At 32.8% G+C, this 13064-nt stretch overlaps 1 pseudogene; it reads right to left on the reverse strand.

Annotated features, from left to right (window-relative positions):
• Positions 1 to 2807: 2807 nt before the first annotated feature.
• On the reverse strand, positions 2808 to 7259 carry LOC134256940 (ropporin-1-like protein; annotated as a pseudogene).
• Between the last annotated feature and the right edge of the window lie 5805 nt (positions 7260 to 13064).

Here is a 13064-nt window from a genome sequence, read left to right on the forward strand (position 1 = left end):
TCTCTACAATAGTACAATACAAAAATTGTCTGCTAAAAATGGGACTCAATTAGTGCCCATGAGAATTCCGATATATTGCCGAAAAACCTCGATCTCGAAAAACTGCTTAGATATTTTCAATGAGGATCTCTAGCATCTTTCAAATCGCATATAAAAACACACACCACATTTTCTTTCAGTGCAGACTGGTGTTTCCCCAGCGTCTATTTAGCCCTACAATAAGCCACTTTACCCGTTATGAAGAAATAGCTGTGTTACACAACCAACGTTCTTGAAAAGAAGACTCTGCATCTAGAAGTTTCATTCAAACTTTTTTTTCTTTTTCAGTGCATGTATATAATTGATATAGATGCTGTTTTTACTTTGATCTAGAAAAACCTTGACTTAAAAAAAAACAAACAAAAAACAAAAAAAAAAAAAAACAAAAACAAAAACAAAAACAAAAAAAAAACAAAAAAAAAAAATATTTAATTGAATGTGCTCGATTTGTAAACTTGGTGGAAAATTATGGACGGATCGAGGATTTTTTTTTTCCCGACCCAGGGATGTGAGTGTGATTGTATGGGTTGGAGGTAGAGGTTCCATGCTAACTCATCACAGGAGGCTGATGAGCCACAACGCTCGCCTGAATCGCATTGGTACTTTGTTTATGTCAAAGCAATTTTAACTGTATCCTTTCTCTCTTTCTTCTCAAAATTTCACCATGTATTGCACAAATGCCCGAATCTACCCTAAATGGGTTATAAATAACTGGAATCTATTTAATATGGGGATGTTCAATAACAATATGACTAAAGTGACCTTGCTGTGCTTAAAAAAAAACGACAGTGCCAGCTAGTTAATTCTTAATTTTCATGTGGCGGCCGCCAGATTAGTTTTTTTTAGCGCCTGTCATTGGCTGCAAGAATTAAAAATTTTGGTTAACCAGATAATAGTGCATGATTTACTTCTTCACAATTTTAAACACTCCCCCTCCCCCGCTTGAAAAGTGGGAGGGAAATAACGGGTGTCCGTCCGTCTAGCTGTACGTCCGTCCGTCCGTTACGCTTTGGGGTACCCATCCCTTCTCCGCAACTCCTCTTATACCAATGAATGAAATTTAATGAGACTTTCAAAGATTCCTTGTTACATAAAGAGTGCCATTGTGACCTCCTATTTTACTTTTTGATCAGAAACATGTTTCGGGTTTCCCACAGGAAAACTTAGACACTGCCAATTTTCAATAATATTGAAGGGTACCAATCTTTTATCCGCAACACCTCCTATACCACTGAATAAAATTTGATGATACTTTCAGATTCTTTACTACATAATGCCTTTGTGACCTCCTATTTTACTTTCTGATCTAACACTTTCGAGTCTCACAGAGCAAAATATGGTATTTGCCATTATAATCATATGGGAGGCAGGGGGTATTTGTAAAGGGGGGGGGGTTAATTTTGTTTTCACAACCAAATTTCTTTATATATTACAACATTTACCTTTAACTGAACATTTTCTAAAGTAAAAACTAACAAAAAAATAACTTTCTTCTTCTCTTTTTTGCAAATCCAAAAGAGGGTTGCACCCCCCTCCCCCAACCTATGGATCTGCCACTGCATTACACTGCTGGCACTCAATCATCTTACATTTTTATATGTTAAATATATGTCTCTTTTTCTTCTAACCAATTTCTGTCAAAAAAAAAATTCTCCAAAGAAAGCATGCAAAGATCCTGAAACGCTTGTCATAATCTCATACCTTAAAAAATCTCCCCCCCCCCAAAAAAAAAATTGGTTTATAGCACTGCAGTACTAGAACATGTATAGAACTAAGGCATTTTTGCCCCTAGATCATTTCTTTTTGTTATACCCTTATGAATAGCTTTCTATAAATTTATTACTAATAAAAAATCCAACAAAAGAAATGTTTATTACATCAGTCTAACAATTTCACTATTGACCGGCCTGCGGGTCCAACATAAGAATTGTTAGACCGCAACGTCACTGCTACGTCACAAGTAATTAATCATCATTCAATATTGGTGTCACGGAAGTAGCCGAAGTAAAGCATGCAATGTTCGTTGCCACTAGCAAGGAAGAAGGGAAGAGTATGTTTTGTGATAAATAATTCTTGTGATATAATAAAAATGTAATAAATTTTGTTCTTTCTCAGCTATTGTTTTATATTTACTAATGAAGCGATAATTTTCCATATAAAGTAATTGATAATATAGTGTGTATTGATTAAATCTTAAGTGAGCACTGAAGGGTATAACAAAACAGACTTGTTTATAGACTGGGGATGAGGGCAAACATATGATTTGTTGGCATTTCTAAAGGTGAAAATGTTGCCCTTGGCCTGTGGCCTTGCAACATTTTCACCTTCAGGTCCAACAAATCATGTTGCCCTCATACCCATTCAATAACTGTATAATGTCTACTCTTGGCAGACACAATGTGTAAATTATAATTCTATATTATAATACATACTTAGTACATGCACATTTGGTTGAGCTATATCATTGAGGGAGTTTGGTGTCACCCACATGGAAGCAGAAACTCTAAATCAATATCAAATGCCTCAATCTGCAGACAGGTATAAGAAAAGAAATTAAAAATGATTTGGACCAGGAATCAAACTCAGGACCCCTGCACCACTAGTCAGGTGCTCTACCAACTGAGCTACCTAGGCTGATATCCAAGATCCCATTACACGTTTTCCATTGTTGCTTTGAGGTTTGCAAATTAAAGATGAAGATGCTACAAAAGTGTTTTTGGCTAACGTAACTTTCCAATGTGAACAAGAGCAGTGCAGAATTAAAAACATTGACTGAATTTGAATTTTATTGCATATACAACAACATATGTACAATCCTTTAAATATACTCTAAAAGATAAAAAAAAGAGTTTAATTGTTCCCCCTCAACAAAACAGAACAATCCATCAGTTTTGAAATCAAGATGGTGTGTCTGTAATTTCTGAACACTAGAATTTTTAAGATTGTTTCTTTGAACTTTGAATGCATTCTCAGATGGTTTAGTATCAATAATGATCGAAGAAAAAGTAGTCATTAGTTATATATCACAAAAACCTCAATGATTAGATAACTTTCGGACATTCAGCTCCAAGGAAATTACGAGGTTGGACATATCCATCTTGTTTGTCCCTAAAAGAGAAATATAATGAATTAATAAAAACTTCAAATTAATAGAATACTTATTTAGATTCTTTATAGCTGTACAGAGTATGTATAGCAAAGTCTTCTATGAAATTACATAAGTTTCTTGGAAATTGCAACATCAATGCAAAGTGTGATGGAAGGACAAATGGAGGGACCAAAGATGGTTATGATAAACACTGTCTGCCCCAGTCACTACAGAGTACTGCAGATGATATTCATAACTGTTCTGTCATTATGTGTATGTCATAACTATTCCTTATAAAGCAATATGAGAAAGTACTGAGTTTTAGACCATCAATTTTAACACATTTCTTATTAACTGATTTAATAAAAATAATAAAACAAATATAGCCTTTTGATTTGGTTCAATCCTTAGATATATTTTATTTTGTTTGTGTTTAACATCCCTCTCAAGAAATTTTCAAACATATGGAGATGCAAGCACTTGCCTGTGGAGACCTGCAAATTTTGACCTATGCTCGGGACTCAGGGCCATTGAGCAGGGAAACCCTCAACATAAGGATCAACTCCTTATGCCGCAACTCTAAAGCAGACACTCTAACCAAAGCACCACACAGGCGATCCCTAGATATAGAGAACTTAGACAAAGCAAACTGACCTTGCACTTTGTGTTTGGTGGAAAATGCTTTTTCTAAGGTCTATATATCCTGGGACTGACCTCATCAAAAGGCTATATTTGTAAAGTATTCAGTCTATATACTAATCCCTGGAATATATACCCCCACATGTATGATGCATAAATACATGTTATACTTACACATGATATTTGAGGTAATTACAGACTTCATTAATTTGTTGCTGTGTAATTTCTCCATCAATCTGTGCTAGGTAGGTGTAGAGATCCTTAAATAATGGGAAGGGGATTCTAGAGGGGCCGCCCTCGGGATCGGCTGTTAAAATCTCGCAGATTGTCTTCATGGCATCTGTAATGTTCTGAAAATGAAAGGTTAATGATTGAAAACATTTTTTAAGGAATTATTGTCCCTGACTTAAATCATAAATCTAGCTGTTATAATCATGTATATTATTTGTTCTAAGAATTAAATACTGTGACTTTTTGAACATAATTGAATTAATCTAAAGATTCTTTAGTTTTACATAAAATGCCTATCATCAGTAAAAAATTTTTTTTAAAAATGATTTAACATTTTATGTAGAGAGAACTTCAAGTAATGGACTAGCTAGGCCACACCTTGATTAACACACTCTAGCTATAAAAGTAGGTACAAGACAATTACAAACTTGTCACTCAGGTATTCTTACCTCTCCTAGTGCTGAAGCACAGAGGGCAAAAAATTTATTCCATTCAACCTCTCCCCCAAAACTCCCTATCCTGACCAGGTCGTCAAATTGTTCTTTGGGGAGAGCTAAATCTGCCCACTTCTCCTCGATTAAGCTTAATGATACTGTCTTCTTTGGACCAAGCTGCAGATATCAACAAAATTGGTTAAATTTGATATTTACAGAAACATTACCATATCCTATTTAGTTTATTTATACTATGATATGACTGTAAATTTTGTCAACTTGAAAGAAAATTGCTTAGATTTTAATATATTGTAAATTTATGTTGTTTCACAAGTTTTTTTTTTCCTTTCAGATTTATAACATCATTCTTAAGTATATGTACATTGAAAAAATAATCATGAGTTCAATTCCATAATAAACACCTTTGTTGATATGTCATTCTGTGATTGTTAGTTTTCAAACACTTGTTTCATTTATAATAATGACATATTGTGTGATTGTGTCCTCTCAATTGTTTCCAAGAATGTTTCAGGACATGAGTTAAACACAGGCATTTATCAGTGAAAACAATCTGTGAACACTCGCAAATTATGTCTGTGATAAGTTTTTGAAGAAAAAACATTTCATATGTGGTAAATGAATACAAATGGCCAACCTTGGAGTCTACGAAAAAATGTTCCACCTATATCATCAAATTGGAATTAAATCATGATTAGGAGGGATGGAATAATGGAAAAGGAGTAATTTATTTTGCTAGTCAATAAATGCATTAATTTGTTGTGCTCAAGATTAACTTTAACATAAATCATCAATTTAATGTTTGAATTATAAGGCCAAACATATTAAAATGATACAATACATGTTCAGGAATCTGACAGATGCAATTGAAATTTCATGGAATAAGCTCAGAAATTAATAATCAAGAACAATATTAATACATGGATATCACGAATACTGAGGAAAATGAAATCATAACTACATGTAGATGTATTAACTTTGTATATATTTTCCTTCTGAACTGTTCCATACCTGCTTATTTAGCACCCTCAAAAGACCTGGGTAAGACCTGTATCTGTTTTCTGTGTGGCCACAGGCATTTCAAGTCTCTCTTTCACAGGGGGTGTCTCTCCTTTTGCCATGTCTTTAAAATAGCTATAAAATATAAACAAATATCTCGTCATTCATAATGTTATTCTTCAAGTAGGTATCCATATGCACACTTCTATGAGAGTATTCAACAAAAAATTGAGAGGGGAAGTAGAGGGAATTACATGTAACAGTATATCTTTCAATATTTTACAAAACTGGCGAAGTATCTGCCTCATCGACTTCCAACATCAATATTACTTTTGTATGTATTTAAATCAGACTTGCTTGATTTGACTTTGTGTTTAATACAGTACTTATTTCTAATTCTGAAATAACTTACGCAGCAGACCATGCCAAGACATCTTTTGGTTGAGTGCGGATTGCCGCTTTTGTGAATTGTTTCAGAATATCCGGTAATGATGGTGGGATATTTATTTGCTGCGAGCAGTAGTAGGGCTCGTCTGGATTGGTAGGCATTATTAAGTCTGAAATTAAGATATCAATGGTAAATGTATAATTATATACTTTCAGACAGTTTAATATACATCCTATCTATAGTCAGGTATCCAAATTTACTGACGCACCCTTAATTAAGGAATGACTCTAATTCTGGCCAGATTATCGAGTATAATATGGTTTGGGCCAGTTTACGCTTTATAATCCGCGAAGCGGATTATAAAAACGCGAAAACTGACCCAAACCATATTATACTCGATAATCTGGCCAAGAATTAGAGTCATTCCTTATAATTTAATTTTGAAATAATTATTCAACTGGGGATGTAAAATTGTGTTGTTTTTATGAGTTCAAATTTACCGCGCAATAATACAACCGTAGTAACGGAAGTAATGGGAAGCGAGGGGAGGTAAAAACTGATACATAGATCTAGCAGCCATGATGCTTGTTTACATGAGGTAAGATCGAGTAACTGTTTGAAATTAAAGGTACATTCATTAAATCTGAAATTTTCCATGAATCCCAAGGACTGGAAATGAGGGGATTGATGGAAACAGATGATTATGCTGGTTGTCAAGGGGGTGTGTCCCCATACCAAACCAGATTATACAAAATGTTATGCGTTCCTTTTTGGAAATCAACCAATGAGAGGCAAGAATACAAGCAAAATTAAATTATTGGGTAAGAGAAAGAGATACAAGTCATAATAAACATGATAAGGACACAAGCTTAATAGTCAGTCTGTATTATAATCACTTATCAATTCATTTTAAACTAATTCATTTTCGTTCTTCAATCAAAATTTTGCAAATTAATCCTTTGTGCTTCATTCAAAAAATGTTTTGGACACTTCAAATAAACATTGATTTTGTAAAGAGGGGTGCATTCAAGAAGACAAGTAAGATGACAATCTTGAAGCAAAAATAAATCAAGAAATGTCTTAACCAAATCAACATTCAGCAAAAGAGAAATGACACGGGTATCAACAGCAACAAATATCTTGTGAGATTCAAGCACTGATCAATGCGATTTTCTAACTTTTTGCCACTCTACATAAGTATAAACAAGCGATAAAATCCATTTGCGGATCAATATATCATAAAAATCAAAACATTAACGTTTAAATACTCACTTTATGTTTGATAAAGGAAAATCACAGCTTCCGTCAATTTTTTTTAAAAATACAGTTGCAACCGGAAGTAGGTTATGTTGTTGATAGCAACGACATGCGCATGGTAAATCTTCGTCACTAAAGCGCTTAAAAGTGAGGATCACGTGACATTTTGTTGGTCAACACTGCGTTGTGGTCGTCTGCTGACAAGAAACTGAAAAGAAAGAACCGATTTTACAGACTTAAAGAAGTAGTACATACGAAGGTGCAAGTGTTTATAAGGTATAGACAGTTCTTCTGTCAAATACTGAGCTCTTTCAGTTTCTTTAAAAATATTGATGAAATCAAATGTATGTTCAAGTAACATGTTTTCCATATCCAGCAATCTTTTCCACTAAACGTCTAAAGTTTGAGTTATAAACAAGCAGTTCTAAATAGCTTGAATTTCAGAGCAGTTTTCACATGTTTTTTGTGTGATATAGACGTGGGGTCCGACCATCTCAAACTTGTGGCATGTAGATCTATTTGTACTGTGGTAGATGGATTCCTATTTTCAAAAAAAGTTGGCTCAAAATATAGGCCTAGTAACAATTTACATTATCACATGCCGATGGATTTCTCTTTAATTGGAATGAAATGCTTTGCATCCTTCACAGTACAATACATTCCATATAATTTTGTTCAGTAGACATTACGGTTCTTTCCAATTGGGATACATTTTGTGTTTGTTTTCATTTGCTACGTTTAGTCAATTAACATTTTACATGCTGATTGACAAGAGGAAGTTGATTAGAATGTGTTGACTATTGAAGATTATTTTACGAACTATCAGTCCTCAAAAGTATACAGTAGATATTTTTCAAACTATCAGTCCTCAAAAGTTTACGTTTACTGTTTTTAGAACTTAATTATGCAGAGTAACATGTTTTTACCTATGCTAAATCTATCTGAATAACAATCCAGACTGAAAGATGAACCGAACCTAAAGACAGAAGTGAAAATTGTAGCACCCTGTATCAAACCAAGAAAAAATACTGTGGTGAATCGTGGTTAACCGTTTCAGTCTTACCAGTACTCATTGTGAAATGTATGCATTGAAGCCTTAATTTAAAATAGTATGATTTAATAGTTTTAACCATGCATGCTGAATTATTACCAGTCAGTTACTAGCTAGGTTATCTAGCTCATGTATCAAACAGTCTATGCGAAAGTCACCAGACCGTCGGTTTTTACCGTTAAAATTTAGGTCGGGTCGGACTCGGTAAAAAATTTCAGTATACTGTGAGGACCAAATGTCCGATAAAAAAGAAGGCCAAATAAATCTAAATTAAGAGGTCAAATTCCCCACAAATATCCTTTATTTGACCAATTTAGCAGTAATACCTGATTAATTTTCATGTATTACAACCCTGTCATGATCGTTTTTATTCTAATTCAAATTTCCTCTGTCAAGGATTAGAGATCTTTAGATAACTCATACGTAGATTTGGTTTGGAAAATATTTAGATAGCACATGCGTACATGTAGATTTGGTTGGGAAATTATTTTCAAATGATTATTGAACTTGAGTAACCATAATGAATCGTTTCAGGAAAAATAAATATGCATTGAAAGTGTATATTAAATTTAACGAAATCTTTGTTACACACCCATTCTCAATATAAGAGCACAAATGCCTATCTGATTTAAAAAAAAATAAAGTTCAAGATAACAATTTTTCTATCAATTACCTTTGAAAGAAAGTATCTGAAGATTTTGTTACAAGATTTTTTTTCATCAAATTTAAATACATGAAATAATGACAAGACGTTGAAGTAGGGGATGATTTTATTCAGAAATGTAGCTGGAAATGTACGTTACTCTTTCTGCAATGTCCAAAAAGGTCTACAGAAAAAAAGTAGTCATTAAAAATCACAATTGGAATTATGGAATGGAATAGTTCATCTTAACACCAGCACATCCTACCAACTCTGTCAGCAACATATTCTCTCGGCATACGAACATGCGTTTGATTTTTCCTTTCAAAAACAAAGGTTACTTTTTGATCCAGATGTATAGAAATTTTTTATAATGTATGCTTTAAATTCTTCTCTCTGTTTTGATTAGAGCGATCAGTTTGGAATTTTGTCATTTTCTATAGATACTGGAACTTAACATGTACATTTAGTAAAATTCTATTTTGTAGTTACTGTCCTTTTTAACATATATCCATGTCGATTTAGAAAACTACGTAAATATAACGTACATTTCATTATTTATTTCTGTTTGATAAAAAGCTTAAAATTCATCGAACATTTCATCGTTTTGCGTCAGTTTATTCCAAAATAGATTCTGTATGTAATCACATTGTGTTATTTGTCACAATCACCACTATAAAGACACGGTTGCCTCAGAATATGAGTAGGTAATGTACATTTCAAACTTGTAATAATATGTAAGTAAATATTGAAAAAAAGCAATTATTGACATAAAATCATTTCAATGAAGCGTTTTAACGCAGTAATATAAGAAATCATAATGTAACAAACGAGGTTATTTGTCATTAACTACATGAATGTCACGTCACTTCGGTAACGTTCATTTCACATATTATTGGGGAGTCCCCTCCACCTCAGTTCAACCATTCTTTTGTGCTGTTTCGCTGAAATTGACACCATTGCCTAGTTAGTTCTACCTGTGGGCAAGGGTACAGACAAAAACAAATAAGAGTAAGACATATTTTGCTAGGATCCAACAAATGTTCGTGTTTGGCCATTGAAACTTAACATAAATGATCAAAATCTATTCCGAATATATCCATCCACAGTCTTGTTAACAATTTCATTAGTATGCTGCAACATCGTTTGTCAAAACACAAACATACGTGCTTTTCAGCAGATCTGGAAAAATATAACCCAAAATGCAATGATTCAAACAAAACTGAGTATTGTGTACCTTTCAGTATTTGAAATGTACGTGACCGTCTTGTGTTTTTTTTTGTTGTTTTTTTTTTTTTTTTTTACCAATTATAAGCCTGTGCATACCTTGTTTTAAATTATCAACAACAATTAAATGAATATTGACGAAAAGTCGCATATTAAAAGTAAACAAACTGCAAAAAGGTTGCCAAAGATGAATTAAGATGCTTAGAAATAAACTTTCTAGCACGTGGTAAAAGTCTACCACATTTACGAGGAATGGAGTGCAATGGCTTTATGTGGTCAGTTGTTAAATGGATTGTAACGATAATTTTGTTTCGCTCGTATAAACGCAATTCATTGACTAAACTTAAAAGAAAATGTCAGTTAGAAGTACGCAAAATGTACGTTACCATACGTAACGTACATTTCAAATATAAAAATCAATTCTCTTCCACAAGCGTACGTTACACACGCAATATATTGATATTATTTGAACTTGCATATCATAAGAAATGCATCATACAGGTTTCGTATTCAGAAATACATATCAGGTATCAAAATTATATCACATATAAATGACCTTAATATAATTTTTTTCCTCAGCAGAAAGGTTTCTTTTCATTAATTTTTGGGATTTAGCCGACCTCCAACCTTTGAAACTTTCCTTTGTGTACACATTCGAGTGTGTGAAAGTATGAGAATACATGAAGATTCGTGCGAGATTCGCTGAATTCGAATTTCATGGTAACGTACGTTTCAGTCACGTACATTTCGAATGACTACTTTTCATGTAAAAAATAACTTTTAATTGTGTTAAGCAAAACGTCTTTGCCAGTTTACAGGGTACAAGGGGTTGCTTATTAAGAGTTGTCTCATATTTTCTACTTAATATATATTCTTAATGGAAGGATATAGGAAACGTACATTTCTTTCTTATCTCTACGATTGAAAATGTCTTTTATTCGGAAACATAGTTATAAAAGTTGCTCAAATTGTTCAATTTCATGTTACATTATCTAAGTATGAGTAAATAATCCTTTGAAATTTCAAATTTCGCCCATCAATAAATAATGGAGAAAAGAACTATCAGTTGTATAATCTTTGTCTTTGCTTGTAAATTGGTTGGAATAGAATTAAGCGACAGGGACATTGCACAATAAAAATGATTTATTATCACAAAGAAAATGTATTTATTGTTATAAAAAGAAATGTATATGATACAAGGTTTAACTTATCAGAAAATTTTTACTTGAGAATCAAAACTGCATATTACACAGAGGGGATTCAGCATATATTTGCCTCCGGCGACAGTAACGTACATTTCAAATACGCTACTATAGTTGAATTTGGAACTTTTTAAATACCCTTTCAGATCGATAATTATATGAATTCTTATTCATTGTTATATGACTATTTATAATGTTGATTTGAAAATTACATCAGTGGTATGTCTTCTAAATGAAAATGAGGCGACATTATTTGAGCCCTTAAATTGAGAATGGGTGTACAGTGTCTTGTGTATAAGTCAAATATGAAGAAAACAATGCATGCAATTGTATAAGCAGATACCTTTTACAAAGGAAAATTATAAAATAATAGTTAACTTGTCCATTTCACTCTGAATTTATTTAAGGTTAAATGTCACAGTGAGAATTAACCCCATCCCACCCAACCTCTCAATCTCAGTATCATAACGATGTATGGATTTAAAGTAAAAAAAGTCGGTCTGGTAAGAAATTGTTTGGTCTGGTAAAATCTTATTTTTACCAGACATTTTGTCCTGTAAAAATTTTAAACTTTCGCGTAGACTGATCAAATAACTGGCTGGTCTCAAATCATAGCCTGAAACATTCAAAACTTTGATTCCAATAGGCCCTTTTGCACATATTGCAAAAAAAATCAACCATTGAATTCAGAACAGTTACTCCAGGATGAATGGTTAAGAAGGGGTAGGAAGTCATGTGCATTTACAAAAAAAATGCATTGATGAGTAATTTTAATGCACTCTATAAACAAAATTAAAGTTAATCATTTGATAAACAAAATGCCTATGAATTTTGTTAAAAACTGGAGAAAAAATGAAAACAAACTTAACAAAATATAGACTTGGAAAAGGTACACAAATTCACCTTTTGTACATTTTATGCCATTTTATTACGTACATGTACTTCATCAAAAAACAGGTCACAACCAGTGCAGATACAAGACAGTCACTCACAGTAATCTGTTCTTTATGCTGATTGGAATGGCTGCAATATTCATAATGTATATATCTCAAAGCATACATAGAAAAAAAATTGTATATAAAGCATACATCTACCAACTTAAGTGATTTCTCGGAAATACAGTTGACCAGGGACATGTTTTGAATTTGAAAGCGCAATTTTTTTATTTTATTCGATAAGAATGTAAACAGTGCTCACAACAAATCCTGAATATTTTTTAGAAACACTATAGGTACAAAAACTTGAGCTGTTGCTAAAATTACAATTTTTTTTTTAATTTCAGACCCTCGGAGAAATGGCAACTACACAGTGCCAAAGAGAGAAAACTAAAGATGTAAGATGTTCAAGAAATGGCATTGAATATATACATGTGTAATGTATGCAGCAATGTAAATGTTTCCCTTTAATGTACTGTTGCATTGATCTTGAGAGAACAGACCATTCATCATGCATTCAAGGAAAATGGTTTAAAAATCTCAGAAATTATAAGTGTAATTGATCATGTTGATTATGTGAACTGTTTAAAACTGCTTAATTTGAAATACTGTATACAGGGTTATTTTCGCCCGTCTTATTTTCGCCCTTTCACACTAGCAAACAATTTTGCCCCATTTAAAATTTGCCCAGTCATAGTTTTGTTGAAGAAATTATACTGTATTCTTTGAATTCGCACCGTTTTAAATATTCACCCAAATGAGGGTAGGCGAAAGGGGTGAAAATAAAATGGGGACAAACATTTCCCTGTATACAGTATCATGTTTTCTGTCTGTTGTGTTTGTCTGTAAAGTTTGATATAAGGTTTGAGATAACTTTTTTAATTCAAACTTCAAATTTTGGCTATTAAGCTTTAAT

Source organism: Saccostrea cucullata, unplaced genomic scaffold, assembly GCF_032062105.1.
Source record: "Saccostrea cucullata isolate Sc308-1 unplaced genomic scaffold, CSIRO_AGI_Scuc_v1 ctg16546, whole genome shotgun sequence".
In the NCBI taxonomy this organism is placed as follows: Eukaryota; Metazoa; Mollusca; class Bivalvia; order Ostreida; family Ostreidae; genus Saccostrea; species Saccostrea cuccullata.